The sequence below is a fragment of the Ictalurus punctatus genome, chromosome 23 (assembly GCF_001660625.3).
Source record: "Ictalurus punctatus breed USDA103 chromosome 23, Coco_2.0, whole genome shotgun sequence".
NCBI classification, from domain to species: Eukaryota; Metazoa; Chordata; class Actinopteri; order Siluriformes; family Ictaluridae; genus Ictalurus; species Ictalurus punctatus.
Window position 1 is genome coordinate 13,257,496 of NC_030438.2, and position 25,873 is coordinate 13,283,368.

A 25,873-nucleotide genomic window follows, 5' to 3' on the forward strand; every position below is an offset into this window, starting at 1 on the left:
TGAAGATTTGCCAAATAACATTATTTAGGGTCTAACTATAAATACACATGCACAAAACTAAACTCTAGAAAGTCAGTGTACTGTAGTGAACAAAGCAGAGGATGTAGATGTAATGTAAATGTAGAGATTAAGGTTAAGGTTATACTAAATGTTATGTTTTAATATAATTTTATTTTGTCTCTACCTTTTGGTTCGACGTTTCAATTTTCTTTGTAAAGAAAATGTTAAATTTCATTTCATGGTGTAACGTACTACAGTTGATTTCATTTAATATTATATACATAAACAAATGCAAATGCTTCATAGTGCTACCTGAATTTGATCTTTCCTTAATAGATGTTACCTCACTAAGATATTATGAAATAGTCTAAAGACTGTTCAAATTGATGAATTTATTTATTTTTTTTATCTTTTGTAACTTTTTTAATAGCTGTGTGTTTTTATTTGTTTATAGAATGTATTTGTCATCTTTGTTTGTAATTTGTTATCTTTTTGTAAAGTGATATTTATTGCATTTAAATTTAAATCCTATGTATTTTTAATGAATAAAATATGCTTGTGGTTCCACAAAGAAATCACCAGAAAATAAAAACGAAAATGACAGCACAGCATAGTTTCTATGAATCGTGGATATGAAACTGTAACCTAAATGCTAAGCCAAACAAGTCGAGGTCAGTGACATAAATTGAACTTTGAATGTCAAATAACACTTTCTAGAAACTGCCAAAACACACACACACTTGGATGTAAGAACTGCTGACACTTCCAAACAAGAGGATAAGCAAGCGCTGTTCCACTGATGCAAGTGTTAAGACAGGGTTATAGCTGCTGGCTAAGAGTTTACAGTTTACGCCACATGTTTACCTTATTTTTAATGTTCTTCATATCTGGTAGGGTGTGTGATCAGTTTGTGCATTATTATGTTATTTAGTAATGTTGATTTAGTACGCATGGGTCTATCGTGATGTTTTTTTGGTTGCTATGGTTAACTTAAGGCTACCTGTCACAGGTGAAGTTAATGTTATGTGACTTGATCGGTATGTTAAACAGTTTTCATAGTTATACACGAAACTAATTCTTTCTGTTTTTCTGTGAATCTCATTTAATCTTGTTATTGAATGATGAAAAAACTGTCTTGGGATCTCTGATCTGATTTATTATTTGCATGTTATTATTATTATTATTATTATTATTATTATTATTATTGTTGTTGTTGTTGCTGTTGTTATTTTAATAACTGAATCTGATGTAAATGTGTCAGTAGCAGTAAAAATCTTGCTTAACAATGATAGGCCTTATCTTGGTTTATGATCTTTTCTGTCCAGTTGCACATTTAGCCTACATACCACTGCTTTGCTGGCAGTTTCCAGTAGTGATGGAAATGCTGTTTATTTTCAGTGAGTCAGGTAAACTGACTCAGCACAGCAATAAATGTCAGCTTTTTCTCCCCCCCCCCCCCCCCCCCAAAAAAACGGTTCTTTGCCCCCCCCCCCCCCTTTTTTACTACCAGCCAAAAGCTCTTTTTTTTTTTGCTTGTTATATCTGTCACTTAATTAACAGCTTAGAAATACATATTACTCTACTTTTGATTAACTTTGTCTAACATTCTTTAAAATAGAATCTGAAGAAGATCCTGTCCATTTATTCTGAATAAGGGATTTTGACCGTGGCATGATTGTTGGTGTCAGACGGGTTGATTTGAGTATTTCAGTAACTGCTGACACAAGTGTCTAGAGCTTCCACAGAATGGTGTGAAAAACCAAACAAAACACAACAAAAAACCATCCAGTGACCAGCACTTCCTCAGGAAATGCTCTGTTGATGAGAGCAGTCAGAGGAGAATGGCCAGACTGGTTTGAGCAGACAGGAATGCTACGGTAACTTAAATAATCACTCTTTACAACCACAGTGAGCAGAAAAGCATCTCAGAAAGCACAACACATGGATGGGCTACAACAGCTGATGAGCACATTGGGTTCCACTCCTGTCAGCCAAGAACGGAAATGTAAGGGTGCGCTCAGGGTCACTGAAAAATGGTCAAATGAAAAAAATATAGATGAAAATAAAAATAACAGGTGGAGAATTTTCCAATAAATATATATGTTCATAAACCATGCAATGGCTTAAAATGATGTTAGAGCAATAATAAAGGAGTTTAAAATAACTCGGTGGGGGGCTTAATGGTTAGCACATCTGCCTCGCACCTTCAGGGTTGGGGGTTCAAATCCTGCCTCCACCCTGTGTGTGCGGAGCTTGCCTGTGCTTTGGGGGTTTCCTTATTAGCACAGGTACTCTGGGTACTCCGGTTTCTTCCCCCAGTCCAAAGACATGCATTGTAGGCTGATTGGCATGTCTAAATTGTCCGTAGTGTGTGAAAGTGTGTGAGATTGTGCCCTGAGATGGTTTGGCACCCCAGCCAGGGTGTCCGCTGCCTTGTGCCCGAGTTCCCTGGGATAGGCTCCAGGCTCCCTGTGACCCTGTGTTGGATAAGCAGTATGGAAGATGGATGGCAAACAACTGGAGCTGTAATGAACCTGCCTGGGAGAGGATCCATGTGTATTTTGTTTTCTCATACACAGTAAGGAGTATGTTTCACAGACACAGATTTGTAGAAGAGTGTAGCATTTGGAGTCACAAAGTCTCCTAATAAAAAATTACCATTGCCTCCCACATGCTTTCAACTAACCACAAACGTAAACACTTGAGTGTGCTAAACACTACTGGAACTTTAACTGGAACCAGGTTCTACAGTGCTGTGTAAAAGCACTGTTTTTGTGTATATCTCATACTAATTGCTTCAGAAATTAAAACAAAATCTAAGATAAAACAAAGGCAACCTGAGTAAACACAAAATACAGTTTTTAAATGATAATGTTATTTATTTAAGCAAAAAAATTTATCCAATAGCAACTGGGCCTGTGTGAAAATGTATTTGCCCCGTAGTTACTAATTCCCCAAATCTATGAAACTGCATTCATAATGGTGTTCAGCCGGACTAGACGCAATCACACACTATGCCAAAGTTGAAAGAAATTCCAGAAATGATGAGGAAGAAGGTGACTGAAATACATCAGTCTGGGAAGGGTTACAAAGCTATTTCAAAGGCTCTGGGACTCCAAAGGACCACAGTGAGAGCTTTTATCTCCAAATGGAAAAACTCGGCACAGTAGTGAACCTTCCCAGAAGTGTCTGACCTTCCAAAATTCCTCCAAGAGCCCAGCAACTACTCATTCAGCAAGTCACAAAGAGCCAAGGACAACATCAAAGGCCTCTCTTGCATAAGTAAAGGTCACTGTTCATTGGCAAAAAATGGCATCGATGGAAAAGTGGCGAGGTGAAAACCACTGCTAACCCAGAAGAACATTAAAGCTCGTCTGAATTTTGCCAAAACACACCTTTATGATCCTCAAACCTTTTGGGAGAATGCTCTGTGGATTGATGAGTCAAAAGTGGAACTGTTTGGATAACAGGGATCCTGTTACATCTGGCATAACCCAAACACAGAATTCCACAAAAGAACATCATATCTACGGTTAAGCATGGTGGTGGAAGTGTGATGGTGTGGGGATGCTTTACTGCTTCAGGGCCCGGGCAACTGGCAATAACTGAGGGAAACATGGATTCTGCTCTCTACTAGAAAATACTAAAGGAGAATATCCGGTCTTCAGTCCGTAAAGTTGAAACTCAAGAGCAACTGGATTATGCAGCAAGACAATGATCCAAAGCATAGCAGTAGAAGATCTATAAGTACTTAATATGAGATATACACAAAAACAGAAGAAATCAGGTAAATACTTTTTCACAGCACTCTATGGTCGAATAAAAAAATCACCTTTTTGCCAACAAACAGTCATGGTGGGTTTGGCGTAAAAAGAAGGAGGGCTATATAGAATCCACACCGTTAAGCATGGTGGAGGGTCTGTGATGTTGTGGGACTGTGATATTTTTCCTCCAGACACTACGCTTTCGAGCCATGCAAGAATTTCCAGGAGATTTTACATGAAATTCTGTCTGTCTTTGCCACGAAGCTACAACCACATCATGGGAGGATCTTCCAGCAGGACAATGATCTACAACACATATCCAAAGCCACAAAAAAATAGATCAATGACCACAGAATCAAGATTATAACATGGCCATCTCAGTCTTCTGACCTACACCCCATTGAAAGTGTGAGTGGAGAGCTGAAGAAGAGTGTCCACAAGAGAAGATCTAAAACTCTGGACGATCAGGAAAGATTGTGTAATTGAGGAGTGTCTCACACTCGCTGCTCTCTAATGTAATATATTATCATTATGCATGATCAGAGAAGACTTCGAGCTGTTATGTGGGTAAAGGAAAGTTGCACAACGTATTAAATGAGTAATAAACCAGCAATACATTTTTTTTCATAACCTGTCTTAATAATTATAATAATTCTGGAGCTGACTGTAGGATTAAATTGCAAGCTGCTGTGCAGAAATGGCTTGGTTACCAGCTCGAATGAGTTTTACAGCCTTGCATTTACTGTTCTACTGCACTGAGGGTACAGGATAATTAACTACAGGCCCACCTTTTACAGCACTAGTCATCACTGTCTATGGAAAATGCTAAAGTTTACAATTAAAAACATTAGTAGATTCCAGCCAGTCTGTTACTTTTCCCAATTTTCCCTTGTATGGACTTTAGCTATTTTCCATTACCATTGTTTACAGCAACTCTAAATGTTGTGTGTACAAAAAAATCTACTACTATCTACTCTGAATTTCTATTATTAAACAGAAATAGGTGTAATTTCATGAATAAGAAGAAAGGAAGAAGAGAGTGAAATATTTCTTTTGTTTCGAATGTTTCTAAAGTGAAGCTGAATCATGGGTAATATATTCTCATTTCTCCTTTTTAACAGTTAGTATAATGGTTAGAAATTTAAGTTTGATTTATGGCCTGTGACAAACTACCTCATTATGAAATAAAGTACAGTAATGGCAGTTATGTTTCAATTTCATACATTGTCCTGGAACCAAAAGAATAATTATCTTTGGTCAGACTCAGCCCTGTTGAATTAGATCTCAGACGATTTATTTCCTCTCTCTCTCTCTCTCTCTCTCTCTCTCTCTCTCTCTCTCTCTCTCTCTCTCTCTCTCCAAAGCTAAAGATGATACCCACTGTCATATACAAAGAGAAAGAAGGAGAGAGAAAGAAATCCATTATTCCTCATATAATAGCATTTGGATTTACAGTGCAGACCATTGCAGAGGATGAATAATACATCTCAGTCGTGCTCTCTTTCAGTCTCTCTCCTTATTTCAGAGCTACTACTATGAAAACAACACTTTGTCTCTCTTTCTAGTGAGGGATGAAGTGGCTTTGCTTGTGTGCAACTTCTTATTTATACCCCAAGGAAACAGAAAGACAAAAAAAGAGTTTCTGAAGAAACTGAGAAATATAAATAATACAGTGTTTTCAAGGAGGTCTGTGTACGTTGCTTCCAATTCTTTTTTCATTAAAAAGATAGATATTCAAATCAGTTTTTGCTTTAAAACAATACATATTACAGAAAGCGCTCATATTTCTCCATTGCTTGTTTCTTATAATTTCAGATTCATTTTGGGGCTTAAAATAATGAACACTCTTTAATGGGAGGGCACAGAGGCTTAGTGATTAGCACGTTTACCTCACACCTCCGGGGTTGGGGGCTCGAATCCCACGTCCGTCCTGTGTTCGCAGAGTTTGTGTGTTCTCCTCGTGCTTCAGGGGTTTCCTCCGGGTACTCCGGTTTCCTCCCCCAGTCCAAGGACATACATGGTAGGCTGACTGACATTTCCAAATTGTCCGTAGTATGTGAATGTGTGTTCGATTGTGCCCTGCAATAGGTTGGCACCCCACCTTCAGCCATGAGTTCCCTGGGATAGACTCCATGCTCCCCCTGATGGTCGGGTGGATCTTCAATGACCCGGATGTGTATTAACAATTATTGAGAAAATAAAAGATTGTCATTAGTGCCTGATGTATTACTAACATGGATCACTACTTTTTAAAAATAGCAGGAGTGTCGGTAAAATTAAAAAATTTGAAATTAGAATCAGCAATTTAATTTAAGTGTCATATCAATGCCAGAACTGGCATCTAATGGTGCGTTCAAGTCATGTCGGTATGATCGTATTTACGAGTTGAACACCACCACAAAGTCGTAATTACGAGTGAGTTTTCTTTGAGCTTTGAGTTGGGGGCGTGTCAGTAAGGAAACATGGTGGAATCAGTGGATGTAGCATCCGTAGTTGACGGAAAATTTGTTGAAACTGAACGTTTGCTCGTCTCAGAAGCTAATTGCCTGCACAAAATATGATATAATATGCAACGATAAAGTTTACATTGGCTTTATAAATCGATTAATAATTGATTGTATTTCATTTTCTAGGTTAAAAAAACCTTGCTGTATTTTTTTTGTAGTTAATTAAGAGAATGTACACCACCATCTTGCTCCGTAGTTACTCTGCGTTCAAGTCCTCCTGGGAAGTACGTATTTACGACTTCCCCACTCGTAAATACGTACTTCCCAGGAGGACTTGAACGCAGAGTAACTACAACTCCAGGATGACCCAGTGTAGCCTACAAACATATCAACCAAGGACTACAACATCCATTCACCACATACTCTCTCACCATCATGTTCACCTGATTACTGATCACATACACCTGGACACAATCACACACTCACACTATTTAAGAACTCTCACTCCACTGACTCACTGAGAAGTATAAGCTCTGTGTTTCAGCATCAGTCTATACCAAGTCGTTGTTTACTGATTGTCTTTCTGGTTTTGATCTTGTGTCTGGTTTTCTTGTCTTGCTCTTGCCTGCACTAGTTCATGTTGTTTGTTCATCACATGACACTTGCCTTGATCTCGACATTGCCTTTGGATTACGTCTCTGTTTTGGTTGCTACTTTCAATAAAACATCCAATACCTGAAATTGTGTCCATACCTGCATGGTGCTGATCCCATTTTTATCAAATCTTTTATGAAAGCAGAATCCTGAGTACACACCTTAACCAGAGAATTGCTGACCTTTACGCATTAATTTCCTTTTAGTGTGCGCCATGAAAAACACAAATAAAAGAATAGGCTGTTTTCTTGTTTTCCCACTTTCATGTTGAAATGAAAAATAAATGAATGCAACATAAACAGACTAAGGACAACAATGTATTTATGTTTATGTGTTTGCATTTATTTGAACTATCCCTTAGGGGTAGCATTTGTTTAGGTTAATTAATCAAATTAATTTGTATGTGAGAAAAAAATACAATGCCATTCATTCATATACAGTAAATCACCTCTGCCCTGTGTGCTCAGAGCTTGCATGTTCTCCCCATGTTTTGGGGGTTTTCTCCAGGTACTCCAGTTTCCTTCCCCAGTCCAGAGACATGTGTTGTAGGCTGATTGGCATCTCTAAAGTGTCCATAGTGTGTGATTGGGTGTTTGAATATGTGCGACTGTGCCCCGAAATGAGTTGGCACCCCGACCAGGGTGTCCCCTGCCTTGTGCCCTGAGTTCCGTGGAATAGGCTCCAGGCTCTCCCACAACCCTGTATAGGATAAGTGGTATGGAAAATGTATGGATAGATGGATATACAGTAAATTTTACAGAGAATTGTTTGGATGCCGTTAAAGGAAGTGACATATTAGGAAAAACATCATCAGTCTCGTTATACCTGTGGAAACAGAAACGATTCTCAGGAAGAAGTGCATGAGGTTTTTCAAGATGCTTGAAAAAAACTGCCCAGACAATTTCCTTATAATCTCCATGACCATAATCTGAGACAGTTTTAAAGGCATGCACCAAATGTTGACTGGGTTACAATTATTACTGCATGCGTCTCTTCATAGCCTTTTTTAATGTCAAAACATTTCATTTTCATTCTTCCCGAAGATACACGCATATTACCATCCCCGCCTGTGGGGATGCTGCTATGCACTCTTTGTTAGCCCTTCTCTAGTCCTGCCTGTGTTCATGATATGAGAGCCGAGCAGAGCAATGCACTTACAGAATGCACTTAACGTCTCTTTCACATTTCATCACGACAACACTGTTGTTAGAACTGTGCATGCTCTACATAAATACATGCTACTGGAGATTCCATGTTGTAGCTCAGTTGCAAACAAGTCTAAATATTTTATGAGAAGTTATAAGTTGAACTGCAGGAAATAACAGACAGAATGATTTCTCCAGGTACTTGACGGAAACATGCTGCTATTCAGTAAACATTAAATCCACCAAGGAAACTCCCACAATGTGTCCCACCTGTTAACGTGTGGGCTAACCTTTAGGATCCCTGCTGAATAAAAACACCTAGATATGCACACAAACTCATAACATATCCATCACAAAGCATTATTATTACTACTGCTACTACTATTATTATTATTATTCTTTTTAAAATGATTATTATTACAAGTACAAAAAAGCCTTACCCCGTTATGTTACTGAGAAACTGACAAATCCTCCATCCTGATGATATTCCCGAGAAGGTAAAGTTACGACTTTTTTTTTTTTAACCTCTGAGTGGTTCAAAGTGCTGACACTGGAGACTCCTTCCAAAAATTCAAAATAAACAACTTAGAGAAAACCACCAAATCAACAGCTAAATAACATTTTAGCACATTTATTTGGAGCCATACAAATCCCTGTGTATAAATAATAATGTATTAAAATGAGCACATTAATATAAACCTGTGATTTGAATTACAGCCAGAACTATTGTCAGAGCTGCCGTCTTAGACAATTAATCAACAGTAATCGATAATTTATCATCAGTGTGGTATGAATAAAAATTAATTCAGTGATTTGCTTTTTTTTCAGTTTGAGTGTCCACAAGAGACTAACTGTCCTAAAACAAAGCTCAGTACTCTATCACTCACATCAAAATATTATAAACCATTAAAGAGAAAGTTTCCTGTTGTGAATATGATATAAATATCCTATAACAATCCTTTATATGCTTGTGCAGTATTTAATACTGTATATATGTAATATGTGCATTATGACTGGGCACGTTATTACACACAACCTTCTTACTGATGCACCTTATAAGCACTGTATAGGCACTTTATTGTTTCTGTCTATTGCTAATCTCTTACCAAGAGGACCACATTAATTCAATAGCAGGAATATAGCACTATCTGCTGTAGAAAATATGAACATTTGTTAAATAAAACATTTAAATATTAGCTACCTGTTAATAGGGGATGATACTCTAGTTCACTATTCATGAGTTAGTGATCTAACTTACAGTAATCTAGCTGGCTATCAGCCAGGCAATGCATACCAAGGTGCACGGTGGGTTGGTGTTTAGTACGTTTGCCTCACACTGCCAGGGTTGGGGGTTCGATTCCCGTTCGATTCCCACTGCTGTGAGGAGATTGCATGTTCTCCCCGTGCTGTAGGGGTTTCCTCCTGGTACTCCGTTCCCTCCCCAGTCCAATAACATGCATGGTAGGCTGACTGGCATGCCCAAAATGTCCATAGTATATGAATGGGTGTGAGAGTATGCATGTGATTGTGCCCTGTGATGGATTGGCACCCTGTCCAGGGTGTACCCCGCCTTGTACCCGATGCTCCCTGGGATAGGCTCCAGTTTCCCCACGACCCTGAAGGATAAGCGGTATAGCGGATGGATGGATAATGTCATACCTACTATGCTTTTTAGAAAGTGAACTTAATGGTAAAAAAAGATATTGATGTGAATTAAAATCAAATAATTTAAAATCTGATAAAACAAAACAAAACAAAACAAAAAGGGATCCTGTCTGGCTGATCAAGGAGCCTGTTGTTATGCCTTGCAGGAAGCTTATTCATTCATTAATTCAATTGAATTCAGTGTATTTATTTTTATAGACAGTGTCACAAAGCAGCTAGACAGAAATCTGGATGTACAGTAGAGTTAAATTTAGATCCCTATTAAGCAAGCCTGAAGCTGATAGGTTTCCTTCTGAGTCTAGTTCATCTCAAGGTTTCATTTTGTCTTTTGGAAGAACTCCCTGAGACGACATGAGGAAGAAACATTGAGAGGAATCAGACTCAGAAGGAAACTGTCCTCTTCTGGGTGACAACAGATAGTGTGATTATAAATCATTACTTTTGTACAAGTGTGTACTCTAACATCAAAAACAGTACTAAGTGTTGTGAGTCCTCAGATGAGCACAGAAGAGTCTTTATGATTACAGCAGCTGTTACTAGGTTATAAGTGATTATTATTTGTTTAAGTACTGAATGTGAGTGTAACTGGCCTCCAAATCTGGTTATAAGGCTAAATAATATTTAATAACCGCCCAGACAGTTAGCATTAATAATGTTGATAGAGATTGTTGAATGACACTAAAATATTTGATTTGAATATTTGATACAGTTCGATTGGCTGCGCTCTCGGTATGTAGCCCTGCCATTGGCTCTGCTCTTTGGGGGGCGGTGCAGCCGCTCAGTCGATGTCCGTTGCATCTTTCTCCTTAGGACGTAACCGTTATCTGCCATTTTTCTTCCGGGTTGCGTCGGTGGGCGGGGATAGAGTTTCCCCCGGCTCCTCCTATTCCAGCAGGCAGCGGCTCTTCAGCTCGAGCCGAATCCGAGTAACGCGCACTCAAGCCTGGCTCATTTATTTCACAAGTCCTGTTCAGAGGCGCGAGAGCGCGTTGAGAATTTGGACGTCGCCATTTTCCGAGTTCGAGTACTCACGAAGGTTGGTCAGTTTTGCGCAAAAAATCTTCTCGTAACTCATTATAAGGTTTCGCGCCCCCCCCTCTTCCCCTCCTCCAGAACGAGAGGCACACATCTTCACCGGGACACAGCAAGGCTAACGGCCCTGACCGCCTTTCCCCCCCACCGAGGCTGCTGGAAACGCGGCGGTTTAAATTAGCGGACACACCGAGCGATAACGGAAACCGCGGCACGGCTTTTCCCGTTTTTCTCGCGCAGTGAAGGACACTGTGGTCGCGAGCACTGCTATCACGAGGGAGGCTAAGGGGGGGAAATGCCACTTTGTCAACATCTGTAAGCTTTCTGACAAGAACACGTCCACGCTGCTTAGTGCCACGGCTTCCCTTTTAAAGGTAACTAACAGCTTTTCTATCAATATTATATTCCGCAGTTTATTTATTTATCTTTCCCCGCCGTGCTGAGCAACTTGTAATCCCAGCTTCCTTCACTAAACCACTTCACTCTTCATTAGTGAACAGAAAATAAGCTCTTTCCTCCCTCCTCCTAAGCTTTACAATTTTCAATACAATACTGCTTGTGGACTATTAGCTCTTGAATGTAAACATCATATTTGCTGTTTTTTTTTTTTTTTTTTTTTTTTTACATTCGAAAACATTTAGTTTAGATCTAATGAGGTTATGAGGATGTGGTAAGTTAATAGTGTTATCAGTGTTTAACCTTGTGATGGCAGTTAAAGAGCTTCCTGTTAGTTCCTAATAGCCTTAAGAGATTGTAGATCACGTAAGGACAGTTTCCTTTAAAAAGAGTCTCTCAGGACAGCAGTATACTGGACCTCACAAATAAATAAAAAAAACCCCCCTCAAATGCATGATGAGGAGAAAGCAGGCACTGACATCGAAAAACCTCAGAATTATGACATCATCATCATTGCACTATGAGCTGAGCCGGTCAGTAAGATTCACTGCGAGCCGAGCCGGTCAGTAAGATGCGCTACGAGCCTAATCGGTCAGTAAGATGCACTGTGACTGAATCGGTCTGTAAGATGCACAATGAGCCGAATTGGTCGGTAAGGTTCACTGCGAGCCGAATCGGTCAGTAAGATTCACTGCGAGCCGGTCAGTAAGATTCACTGTGAGCCAAATCGGTCAGTAAGATGCACTCTTGAGCCGAACCGGTCAGTAAGATGCACTGTGAGCCGAGCGGGTCAGTAAGATGCACTGTGATCTTAGCGGGTCAGTAAGATGCACTGTGAGCCGTGCCGGTCAGTAAGATTCACTGCGAGCCGAGCCGGTCAGTAAGATTCACTGCGAGCCGAGTCAGTCAGTAAGATTCACTGCGAGCCGAGCCGGTCAGTAAGATTCATTGCGAGCCGAGCCGGTCAGTAAGATGCGCTACAAGCCGTATCGGTCAGCAAGATGCACTGTGACTGAATCGGTCTGTAAGATACACTATGAACCGAATCGGTCAGTAAGATTCACTGCGAGCCGAATTGGTCAGTAAGATTCACTGTGAGCTGAATTGGTCAGTAAGATGCACTGTGATCCAAGCCGGTCAGTAAGATTCACTGCGAGCCGGGCCGGTCAGTAAGTTGTGTTGCGAGCTGAGCCAGTCAGTAAGTTGCGTTGCGAGCCGGTCAGTAAGTTTCATCGCAAGCCGAGCCGGTCCGTAAAATGCACCGCGAGCGTAGCCGGTCCGTAAGATGCACCGCGAGCTGAGCCAGTCGGTAAGTTGCGTTGCGCGCTGAGCTGTTCAGTAACTTGCATTGCAAGCCGAGCCGGTCCGTAAAATGTACCGCGAGCCGAGCCAGTCGGTAAGTTGCGCTGCGAGCTGAGCCGGTCAGTAAGTTGCATTGCAAGCCGAGCCGGTCAGTAAGTTGCATTGCAAGCTGAGCCGGTCAGTAAGTTGCATTGCAAGCCGAGCCGGTCCGTAAGATGCACCACGAGCCGAGCCGGTCCGTAAGATGCACCACGAGCCTAGCCGGTCCGTAAGATGTCAGTCAGGCTCAAGGGATGTGACAGCAGCTGCCACGGCTCTGTATCTGATTACACTTGAAGCTCGGCTGAATCTTTTTTGAAGATCCAGTATGGCGCTTGATGATTGATCGTGCGGTCGGAAGATCCTCTTGCAGCTCAGTAATGACTTGCATGCCCATTAGGAGATTAGAGCGTGCAGTCAGCTGTCTGGAGGACAACAGCCGGGATCTGATCTGGACAAATCAGGAGAGGATGCCATTTGTTTTGTTTAATATTGCTAAAAAAAACGAGAGAGTGAGGCTTCCATTATTTATCTGTTATTGTTTTTTTTGTAGGCTGTTGATATAACAGCCATCCGTTATATCAACGGAAATTATCATCAAAGGAAGAAACTCCTTTACGCCTTATTAGAGACATAGCAGCATTGGTGCGTGTCCCAAAAGTCTCCATACATGAGGGACTATGTTCACCAGCACCACGTTTGGCATACTGTGTATGTGTGTGTGTGTGTGTGAGAGGTGCTTGACATGTTTCCTGTTAAAGTCCATCGCAACCTTGCGACAGCTTCCTGATCCAGCCATGAGAATGATTTCAATATGTTCTTCTTTTGTCAAAGGCGTTCTTAAAGGCTCTGAAAAATAAATAAATAAATAAATAAATGAAGTATGGAAATTTTGGAAGACATTTTGCTATAAGATGTTAATTTCTCCCATGTATGGAGACTTTTTAGACTCCCTGTAGATTATTATCAGTTGCAGTTGTTTATAAAATGGATTATTATTATTATTATTATTATTATTCATCATTCATATTTTAAAACTGATGTGTAAATAGCCCTGCAGGGAGATTTGTCCGTTTGTCTGAATGATGTCTTACGCCATCATTCACAAATTAACATTAGGCCTACCCTCGATTCAGAAGAAAGTTGGTCGTATATCGATCTAAATCTAATGCTACTGCGTCATACGGTATTGTAGATTCTGAGGTATATCAAATCTTATCAAATCTTATATCAAAAACGAAATGGTATCGTATTATATGGAAGCCTGAGGATTACACTCATATTCCTGTTGTCAATCATGAAAGAAAACATTTCATTTGTGTTATATTGCTGTTTGTGAATGTAAAAATGTCTGCAAAGTGTCAAAAATCAAAGCGCGCGACAAACGGAGTCACTGACTCCCAAAAGAAGGAACCGATTTCAGACAGCTGAAACGAGTCGTTAGTGATTCCAGACTTACTTCCTGTACAAACCTACATAGTTTGCTCGCTGACAGCAGTAGACCAATCACAACAGACTTGGACATATGACCAATCACAGCAGACTCGGACATATGACCAATCAGAGCAGGGTATGCTCTCTGAAAGGAGGAGTTTAGAATGAATCCTTTAGAACGGATCATTTAATGAGTCGTTTGTGACACGGGAGGAAAAAAGGTAATGCTGCAGTTAGTTGCACATTAAAGTGTTTCTTGACCTTGGATGCATGTAAATCTTTTGTATGAGCCCTTTAAAACAAAATTAGGCACGTTTCAAAACCATAATATGTGAGCTTTAATGCAAGTAAGTAGCTCAGCATATTTACGTTAGTTACTGCTTGTTATTTGATTCTTTGGCAAAGCATAAATGGGACCAGGAATGCACTTGTGTGCTTTGGGAGGATGCTTTCAAACCTTGTGTGTGCTGTTTTGAGGGAATTGATTCATAAAGTATGACTTGGATGCAAATGGAGCATCGGAGAAGACGTCTCTTTTTTTTATTTTATTTTTTTTTTAAGTATAAACATTCCACCAGTGTAATAATCAAAATCTCAAGGGTCAAGTGTTTCATGACACCACTGTTTTGAAGTCCAGCCCCGCGCCTATAAAGCGAAGGACTCATATTCCACAAAAAAGGGTCCTAAAAGCCGTCCCTGCTGCTTGCTGTAACACCAGGACTTTGATGGAGATCCTCAAATATTATTCCTCTTTGTGTGTGTGTGTGTGTGTGTGTGTGTGTGTGTGTGTGCGTGTTTAACTGTGAATAGCGGAATCACTTGGTAAGTGTGTGCTATGAGGTTGTGTGCATAATGAAATGATTAAATACAGCAAATCTGCAGATCTCCAGAATTGTTAGTGTATACATTGTGTGTGTAAGCTCTTTGTGTGCATTTGAGTTTTTTTTTTTAATACGCCGTGTGTGAGGTCTTGCATGGCTGTGGTTCTGCGAGTGGCCGTGGAACAATAACGCTATTCTGCGATCCCGCTTTGGCCGAGCAGGCACAGGGAGAGACACACACACATACGGCAGATGGAAAGGATCGAGTTCCTGCCGGCACCTGGCTTCACCGAACAGACCAGATCATTTTTCCTGGACACGCCGTTGGAGAAAGAAGGAAGATCCGAATTCCACGTCTATCAGAACAGCCGATCGAGTGCTCTCAGTAGTCTCGGAGTTTGCGAGAGAGATGTGAGAGCGAGCGGCCATAAGTCGAGGATTGGCACGAAAGCGACTTTTGTAACAGGTTTGACGATGTCATGCCTGTCGGCTCATTTAGTAAAGAAAGGTGCTGATGGTGTGGATAAGACAGGACAGATCTTGAAATATTGCATCTTCATCTGTTTTTTTTTTTCTCTTCATCAGGACTGAAGCATAAATGAGCTTGTGAGCGGTGCAGTGAAGTAAAAAACATTTGGTGTATGCTAATTGAGGGAGCTTTTCATGAAATCAGTGTCTGCTTAGCTGCAGTGTCTGAGGTTTACATTCATTTGAAAATTTTTTGCTGACGACTGGCTTGGCATACACTTCAGTGCTTCTATATATATATATATATATATATATATATATATATATATATATATATATATATATATATATATATATATATATTGGAAACTTTGAAGCAGTAACGGTAATTTCGTAAATAACTCTGAAGTAACCAAGGTGTTAACAGGTGTCTTGCTGATCAGAGCTCTCACTGGAAGTTGCGCTTCAAACGTCTTACTTCCCGTACTGAGACGAAGTCACATCAGTGGTTACAAAACTTTGGTCACTATAGCTATGAACCGCAGTGTCAGACAGCATGTAAATGTTTCTGAATGATGAAGGGCATGACTAAAACGAAACAGCAGACAGAATCGGGGGTTGATGTCTTGCAGATATTTTAATCACGTCTAGTCATACTACTGTTTGAGCACACTTGTTGTTATGCGTAAAGAGACAGAGTATGCTGTGGATACACACAAGTATGCCTTACTGCACAACCAAAAGTCCAGGGGGTGGAGTCAGACCTGATCCAGCTCCTCCTATCTGTGAGGAGTCGAAACAAAAGTCCAGGGGGTGGAGTCAGACCTGATCCAGCTCCTCCTATCTGTGAGGAGTCGAAACAAAAGTCCAGGGGGTGGAGTCAGACCTGATCCAGCTCCTCCTATCTGTGAGGAGTCGAAACAAAAGTCCAGGGGGTGGAGTCAGACCTGATCCAGCTCCTCCTATCTGTGAGGAGTCGAAACAAAAGTCCAGGGGGTGGAGTCAGACCTGATCCAGCTCCTCCTACCTGCGAGGAGTCGAGACACTATCTGAATGTAATAAACAGCAGAGTGGTCTGATGCTGTTATAACCCGGAACAGCACGTACTGAAGTGTTTTACTCCTCTTATGCCACAGCAATTTGACAACGATTTAAATTTTTATATTAATTAAAGAATGTGTTTTTTTTTTTATCCATTCATGGTTACATTTAATGTTGTGATATTTCCAAAAAGAAACCAGTTATAACGCTTCTGCTATAACAGCTATAAACAATGTCTCTCTCAACAGCCCGTCTTTTTTTCCCCTCTCTCGTGAAGTTAATAATACGCTGGAGACTTCTTCTAAAAATACTAAAAATATTTCCACACAGAAAACGTATATTGATGTAATATTCGAAGGAGTGCATTAATATAAATCTGGGATTTGAGTGATAGCTGAATTACACGACTGTGGGAGCTGCCTTTCTAGAAAATTAATTAAAATCAACACTTTCTGGCCAATCAGATTTGAGCATTCAACAGCGCTATGGTATAAAAAGTAGTAAACAGTATTTTGTTCAATGAGTAAAGAGATATGTTGGTGTATAAATATAAGTAGTAACGTGTGTGTTTTAAGAAAGCTTTAAGAAAGTAATAAGTGCAATAACTGTTGTGGAGATAAAGGGATATTCACAGTGACTGACATTTCAGAGATGTCTCTTCAGACCCAAGACTTCTGTCTGTAATGGAAACATTGACAAACATCTTCCTCTGCAATCTCTGCTCTGTGCCTGCTGCTCTGTAATTAAATTAAAGCTCATTAGTGATGATTTGATCTCCAGCATGTTGCGCTGTGTTGCACATGATCCATCATCTGCCAAGATATTATTATTTATTATTTGTTATTAATCTGGGGCTTCATTTTGAGGCTTCAAAATTGGTGATAATAATGACCGAAATGCTTAACAAGTAATTACATAACATAGTTTATGTCGCAGAATACAATATAATTATATTGCATTTAAAAGAAATGACATATTTACTTGTATAGAGCATCGAGGTGTTATTTGTAGAACAGTGTACGTGCAATGTTTGTTTTATTCAGAATTGCTTGGTAGCTTTACATCGTAGATGATACAAACACAGCTAGGCTTTTTAAACAGGATTATCCCTCAGCGAGTTAACGAACAGCTGGAAAACTACCATTATTATCCTGAATTACAGGCTTCTGAATGGTTTTACTACTTGGTACAAATTGGTGATGTCATCGCTCGCTGTGTATGAGATGTATTATTCTCCAACCTGAGTGGTTTCCAGGCTTCCGGTAATTCGGGGGAATAATACTTAGCGACGTGTGAGCGCTGAAACCGGAATCATGGACTTGATCGACGAGAACCGCTTGCGCTATGACATTTCTCTTAAGACCCATCATGATTGGGATCTCAAGAAGAAATGTTAAATTTTTTTCGCAAGCTACAATGCATGATTTACTATATACCAAGTAGACTATCATACAGCTGTGTACCCCCCTGCATTAGCTGTGAGCTTAGCAAGCCATCTGACATCAGCTGCCGAGAGTTGTCTTCCAAGGATAGCTGGCTAATACGAACCAGTGCCGCTGCGATCTGTATAGCTCATAGGGTATTGAAACAGGTTTTGCTCAGTTAGAAGTAAAATTAGAGGGAACAGTGCCTGCGATAGTTCAGGAAAGTGTTTTGTGACTTAATTTATCACAATATCAATATACTCTTGTCAGATTGGTTGACCCTGACATTTGGTGTACTATTATGGGACATGATTCAGTAAGGTAGTATTTGGTTTATGCAAGAGTGATATTTTTTGGAACAATAGAGCATTTTATTCCTGAATGTTCCGCTTTTTTGTTTTTGAGTTATTGATGTTTGGATGAAACCCATTTCAGTTAACGTTACCAGTCTAACTGGCTAACTGACTATAACAACATCGCTATTAACTATAAGAAAATGTCACTCTATCTGCCCTGATCTATCTAACTAACTACTTAACTGATGCTAGCTGGGAGGTTATGCATGAAGCCTGTCACGGTTTCTTACAGCTAATGTTTATACCTTCTGTTAATCTACAAACACAATTATGACTACAATTTTAAACATAAAAGACAAGGCACGTAAATGTTCTTTGGGAGTTCAAGAATCGGGCTTTGCTAACCGGATTTCATCAACTTCCTTTTTGCATCTCGTCAGACTCTCCAGCTGAGACACAGCCTCGCCTTTTCTTCTCCTTCCCTCCTTTTCCTCCTCCTCCACCTCCACCTCCTCCTCCGCATCTCGCTCCTCGCTCTCAGGAGAGTCTCAGTCATATTAAGTAGAAAATAATTGAGCCTTCAAGTGTAAAGGAGCTAAATACTGAATGCTAATTATCTGATCATTGGCACTTGAGACGCGGATCTGAAGGTGCAGTGCGTGATAGGAGTTCATCCAAAAACACAAAAGAATAACAATGAAGTGAAACACGCGCTTTCAGCGAACAGGCTTGGGATCTAACAGCGTGACTATCCTCGCGGACTGTGAATTAGGAAAGGATCGACAAGTTCACGAAGTCACTGGTGTGTAGAAAGAGGACTCGAAGCAATGATTTCTGTGTGTAAACACCGAGGTGCTAGTTTATCTTATCAGGATAACCTGTCCTAAATGAGCGTTCGTATTAGGGCCGTTACGGTTTGAAACTTTTCCGATGTGATAACAGTATTAATTGAGCTTCTTAAAAACACACAACTTGGCTGAAGAAAACGTTATTATGAGATTTTCCCCCAGAAGTCTCTTTGCACGCACTCGCATAAATAAAAACAAAAACCAAAGGGGAAGAAAGAGATCAAATCGCCCATCCCTTTACTTCAAGCAAGATTTGTCTTTAACCATGATGTTTTGCATTTTAGGGATGTAACCAGATATGGATACGTTGTTCAGAGTGAACTGATTGTTTGTCTTTAATAGATAATAGGAAGCGCATTATTCGTACAACTTCTAAGAATTGTTAAACCATACAACACAACTGCATTATGAAGCATGAGAACGTTGTATTCACAGCCATGTGAGTGCACATAAACAGACACAAAGCAATTTCCTTACTCAAATGACTGCATAGATAGGACTATTTTACATATTACACTATATTTACATACACATACTGAATTTCTTATGCAGTGAGAAAAATGCCCCACTGCAATAGCAGTGAGGTCACACTCATGAGTTATCGTCATCCATGGTGAGCTTTATTATTATCTGGAAACGATTAAACACATTATATGCTGCGTGTATACGCACACTATCAGTGCGCCTTGATTATGTCTAGATAGAATCTAGAAAGTGTAAATCCATCCCAAAAGCCGACCGAAATAAACTTCGGAAAGTTCACAGTCTTTCAAAAGAGGAGGAGGATCGTAGCTGTCAGTCAAACAAGGGGGCGGGTAGTAAACAGCAAGGCCTGGTTTATAAAAGCGCACGTTTTATTCTAGTCCTCCTAATTAAAACAGTGGTTCGCTCTGACTGATCAGGATGTTGCTGTTTTTGTGGTGCCTGAGGAAGATGATATAAAGTCACATCCTCTGATGAAAAATGTTTATGTGCATGCATGTTGCGACACTTTTGAACTTTTTTCTCAACGCTTGATTAAAGCTAAACGCTTGTCCCTTATTATGAATTAAACATAGAGCAACCTAATTTTAAAATGTAGCCAGTCCCTAAACACTTATTCTGTATAAACAGCTCCATTACCCTGACTTAAAAGGGAAAAGTGGCTCCAATCGACTGACCGTTTTAATGAACGTGCAGCAGAGATGGATACTACATCGTTTCATTTTCTATGTTCATCTATCAGTTTGAAAAAAAAAAAAAATAGTACTTTAGGAAACTTTAACGATGTAGCATTGTTTCTGCTACTCATTAAGTCAGACATTTAAGAAGTGATGCTTCTATCTCACCGGCTCAACGGTCAAGGCTCTTGGTTACTGATCAGAAGCCCCAGCATGCCAAGCTGCCACTGTTAGGGCGCTCTGTACACTCTGTACACTCTGATCCAGGGGCGCTGTATCATGGCCGACCCTGCGCTCTGACCCCAACTTCCTAACAAGCTGGGATATGTGAAGAAATGGATTTCTTCTTTTATGAGAAATGTAGTTATATTAATGGTCTCTACTAGCCAATCATAGTGGAGATAGGAGGGAATCTCAGAAGCTTTGCTTTTGTACAGTGTCTTTGTTGAGCTGCTGGGCTTCGCGCCTCTGAAATGCCGTTCTGAACCTCAGAAAGCCTGTTTGGTTGCTAGTTTATGTTTGTTAGCAAAGCAGGACGTGTAGGCCGATGCTCTTGGCCAAATTTTTAACCTTGAGAAGCGCATTATTTGAATCTTTTACCACACAGTTCAGCTGCTTCATACATATAGTGCACTGCCAGTTTGGGAAACATTGTCTTGTTATTTTTAGCTTTAGAATAATGCAAAGAACCCAAATCAATTAAAATTGAACAGGCAATGGATTTCAGATGTTGAGTTTACTGTAACCATGTACCATTAGGTCGAGCTCACTTGTCCCACCGCCTGCTGCTCCACTTGTGTCACTTGTGTTTATAGAAAATAAACAGGAGTTGAGCAATCAACACTTGTGAAAAGCCTAACGCATGCAAAATCTGCAGGGCCAGAAAAAAATGACTCAAGAACTGGCTTGAAGGCTTAATTGAATTGCCTTGCTCTACACCATCCATCAGTGGAAAGGGACCATCATGGTTGCCCCCACCAATGTGCAGATATGTTTGTACCATTTTCATTATTTGGATTATTGTCAGCTGGCCAGTTGAATGTTAGAACAAGGCCAGACAATGTTTTCCAGTGTTGTTGACCCCATGCCTGCTGTAACTTCTGGTTCTGGAGTGGAACCCAACGTGGTTCTCTCCCCATCTGCATCTAGGTTTGGTGCATTCTGAGATGCTTTTCTGCTCACCACGCTTGTAAAGAGCGGGTATTTGAGTTGTCTCTCAGCTTAAACCACTCTGTTCATTCTCCTGTGACCTCTCTCATAAACAAGGCAACCTCTTCATCCACAGAACCACCGCTCACGGGATGTTTTTTGTTTTTCACACCATTCTGCATGAACTCAGGAGACTGAAGCGCGGGGAACGCTGAAGCATAAGGAATGCTGAAGCAAATCCCAGAGGATCGTCCGCTTCTGAAATACTCAAACCAGCCCGTCTGGCGCCAGAAACACTGAAAGTCACTGAAATCATGTGTGTGTGTGTCTGATAAATCTAAAACATCAAAGGCATCACAAACAATTTGTCGGCAAATGCGCAGCTCATTAAAATATGTAAAGTGTGTGTCTAATGTGAGGAAACCGTGCTGAGAGTTTGACATTGCTGCATATTTTTTTATGAGTTAATAGTGTGTGTCTGCTTTATAACGTTGTGAGTTTCAGCATACTTTGTGCGTGTGTGTGTGTGTGTGTGTGTGTGTGTATCAGCGACAGAGATGAGAAGATCTACAGCACTCCTAGTGTTCTCTTGTTACCGGTAGAGCTCCTTCTAAATGGGTCATCGTTAGCCAAGAGGGAACAGAGCCAGCCTTGTCAGAGGAAACAGCCCAGCCACCTAACAGCCAGTGTAACACAAAACTACTAGCTAACAGGCTAACACCTGAGCCCTACAATCCAGGAGCATCATGGGTATAATGGTAATCCGTTTGTAATGAACTCGGACAGTATTTTCTGCCCTTGCTTTTCATGCAGCATGCAGGATTGGACTGTGTTAGTCAGCAGAATAGGGTTTTAAGGGCAAATAACATGACTATACTGATGTTTTACGGCTGTTAGGCCAGCGATGATAAAATACAGACATTAGGTTGAAATGAAACATCTGGTAAAAGATGAGAATTACACTACAGTTAAGGGTAGATGATATAGTAAAACTCTATCACGATCCTTGAAGGCAGGTGTATGATGCACGATACGAATCATGATATTTACAGTCCCCGTTCTAAATGAATAAATTCTGATTTATTGTCTCATATATAAATTTTATGATCTCAAACCCAAATGTCTTCAACTTCTCGCAAAAACGGAAGAATTCAGTGCGCAGTCTGTGCTTTGGGACACAGAATTGAATTCTCTTGACCAACTGCGCATTAGCGTTTTTCTTCCTAGACAGAACAAAAATTGCCGAATCTTACATCCAGTGGCTTTAAAGTAAAGGCATGAATGTAGGTAACGAAAAACAAAACTTTGTCATTTTGGTCGAAATTCAATTGACTATGTTCGGTCTGGTTTCAGAATAAAGATGGGTGCATGGTTATGTGTTATTAAAACTCCTGACATAAAACTGTGCTGTAAATGAAATGAGTTAGTTTTGATCTCTAACCGTTTCGTTAGGACTGCGCTCAGCTACCGCTCATGCTGCTCCAGTTACACTGACTGCTGAGTAGATTACCCGTTCACACAAGCGTGTGTTTATCACAACAGTTCTCTCTGTTTATACCACAGCGCTGCTCAATTATGAACCGTGTTGAATCATTCACAAGGACATGCATGTAAAAGGATATAACTACTGATATGGTGAAGCTTTCTGGGATAAGGAGACTCTTATTTCAAGTTTTTTGGAAGAGATCAAGTCGTTCCTAAGGTTTTCCACCACATGACAGTCTTCAGGGCAGAGCTCTTTCAACATTACGGTTTGAAAGTTTCATTTCATTGAACAAGAAAAAAGTTTTTATTTATTGATTGTAGTCAGCCATACAGGATTTCGCAGAGTTTTTTTTTTCGTGATAGTTTCGGCCAAAAATGCTTGGCTTATTTTTAAAAAAAAAAAAAATTTTTAGAACTACTTGAATTGGCGAAATTGCACTTACACGGTTGTTGTGCACGCTCTTTCGCAGTGATGTTTGTTGGTAAATGAGAAATTCTAGCTGTACTCATGTTCGACGCACGTGAATCGAAGGAGGATTTGGCTGAATGCCCGTTGTGATGATGTCACAAGACATGTCTTGGCCCAAATCTGTGGAAAACATGTGCAGTCGATGTTTTTCTGCGTCCTCCCCTGAGAAAATGACTTCCTGTTTGTCAAATTACATACTGTTTTTCTCCAAACTTGGCACTTGTCTGATAATTTTAGTCCGGATACTCATGTCCGTGATTTTCTATACAGGTGTCACCTTGTGGTGGAAAAAAAAAGATGTTCGACTGCTGCAACTTGCCTTATTAAGTCAGTGGCTCCAACAGATATTAACCACTTCCTGAGTTACAGAAGGAAAAATGGATGCTTCTCATTTACAGCATTTGGCAGACACCCTTATGCAGACCGACTTATATTTATGTCATTTATACAACTGAGCAGTTGAGGGTTAAGGGCCTTGCTCAGGGGCCCAGTGGTGGCAGCTTGGTGATGCTGGGATTTGAACTCACAACCTTCCAGGCAGAAGTCCAGTGTCTTGACCACTGAGCTACCACCACCATCTCGTATACCTTGTGCTTAATTAACAAAAATAAATCTAAAAAATCGAATTTCTGGTGGAACTTTGGATCGCCGCAAACTGAGAGCCTCTTCTCTACTCGAGTGCCTCTTTGACCGCTTGGACACCATGTTGTGAAGTGAACGTGATCATACGACCGTGTGACGCAAACATCCAGGTTCGTCCAAAATGCAACCTGCTAGAAACTCGCTCCCCCTGTGATCATTTGTATTGCTGTCCAGATGCAAGAGTTTTATCACTAAGGAAACGTGTAAAAAATAAAAAAATAATTAGACATCCCAGTGATAAACTAATCCAACCCGAATAGGGCTTTTAAACGGTATCTTTAATACAGTCGAATAACCGTAGCATGCAGAGCGGCGTCAGCGAGAGCGCACATTAAAAAAAGCTGCCGCGAATTTCGCACTTCCAAAGACATTCTCGAACGTCGGATGAGTTTATGTAATGAATTTGTTATGTCTGGTTTGTTAGCATTCTGTCTGTTCGTGTTGAAGCAAGTTGAACTGAAACGACGTGTTTTGGAAAGGGTTTCGTTTTACTGCAGAATTTTTTGCGTGCGGAAAGGAAATCTTAAGTTCTGAACAAGGTTTTGAAAGAACAGCAGATCACTCCGGTGACTTGGCCATCCTTTATTGTAAGGCTGCGCAATATATTGAAGCTATCGAAATATCGCGATATGCATGTCGCAAGGGTTCGCGATAACCGAATGATTTCAATACTTCAAAAAGTTAGGAAAAGTCAAAAGTCTTAGGACGACGCAGATAGCAGAGAATGCTTTCCGAAACGTGGATGTTGGTTATATGATTTTCAGTTTTTAAATCGGTCATTTAAAGGTAATTTAAATAGATTCTACACACTTGTAGCATTATTGTATCGCTTTACTTAATAAGTTATTCGCATTTTTCGTGAATATCCCGCAGCCCTGCTTTAATAGTGGTGTGTTCAGCGTTCTCAGTAATGTAGCAGTTTGTAAAATGCAACGCTGTTGTTATTATAAATAATAATCAAAATCCTGACCAAGTCACAGTGCTTATGAGTTATCTCTGAGTTACAGGGACAAGTTAATGGCTGAAAAAGCTTATCAAGTCATAGTGCCCCACTCTGCACACCTTAATATGTCCCGTGACTTTTGAATTAGGGATTAAAAATTAACAGGATGAACAACATAGCAAGGGTGTATTGACATTGATGCAAAGCAGCTGTTTTACAGAAGCACTGCTGGTGGTGTTCGACCTCACCGAGGTACGAAGTTCTCGCCCGAGTAGCGGATTGAATCATTATTATTTTTACACGTTTCGATTTTTAAAGCGTACCACTTTTTATACATGGAAGTTGCGCTTAACAGCAAAGTTAAATATTTGGTAAGTATTTCAGATTCTAGTAGTAGACTAGCTGTATGCAAGTTCAAGGTTTACTTCTTAAAGGTTCCATCTTCACACGAGCAGCCAGGTGAACAGTTTTATCGTGACCATTTGCAAGGTCAGTTGTACTGACTGCAGTAGCAGAATCGAACGCACCGAATGCTGTTGCTTTAAGGTAAGCTTTCGCTCTCTTACTCGGTCACCAGCGTCATCAAACCAAAGACGAGTACTTACATACTCTGTACAGATGACTGAGGGCAAAGTTTTAACATGTTTACATGAAATAATGAGTAAATAAATAAAAGACCAGAGTTTTTGTGTACAGAACAGAACTGACTGAAGGAATCGGCGATTATTTCCTCACCAATGTTGGCGTGAACAGAGAGTTAAGAGACGATGATGACAAACGAAGATGACGACCGTTTGATAAATGGATAAATCGACGAGGTTATGAACGTAGAGCTCGGTGGGGCGTCTTTCAGCGGAACTGGAAAGAACATCTATCAATGAGATTTTTCTCTGAAATGAAAAACTTTACATTTTTAAAATGCTCGAACCGTATTTCAAAAATATGTCATCAGTGATGCATGTAAAAGCTACTTGAACATTAGCATCCCCTCATTGAGAAGCGTTAGCGCGGTAAACCTGAGCCAGCGTGGTGCAAGTCACTTCCACAGGGCAGTTTGTTCTCAAAAAGCGTTTACACTTAACAGGTGTACGAACACGGCGCGGAGAGAAAAGTCTGACTGTCGGATTTTTAGACGTTGACATGGAGGCTCATGGAAAAAAGGTTAAGGTCAGACAGAAAGCTCTCCAGAATTTCTCCTTGCAGCCGTTTCGATTATAAAGTTCATCTGATAAAAGATTTGGGTTTTGTT

General features: G+C 40.3%; 1 protein-coding gene across 3 annotated transcripts in view; it reads left to right on the plus strand.

The window, feature by feature from the left end:
- Positions 1–10,550: 10,550 nt before the first annotated feature.
- galnt1 (UDP-N-acetyl-alpha-D-galactosamine:polypeptide N-acetylgalactosaminyltransferase 1) overlaps positions 10,551–25,873 on the plus strand; it is a 136,102-nt gene continuing 120,779 nt past the window's right edge. The window contains exon 1 of one of the 3 annotated variants that reach the window (XM_017453280.3): positions 10,551–11,081. The gene's annotated coding sequence lies outside the window, so the exon portion shown is untranslated. Of the gene's footprint in view, positions 11,082–24,971; positions 24,996–25,873 lie in introns of those variants that run through there. The other 2 variants (XM_017453277.3, XM_053674980.1) reach the window with 2 other exon arrangements.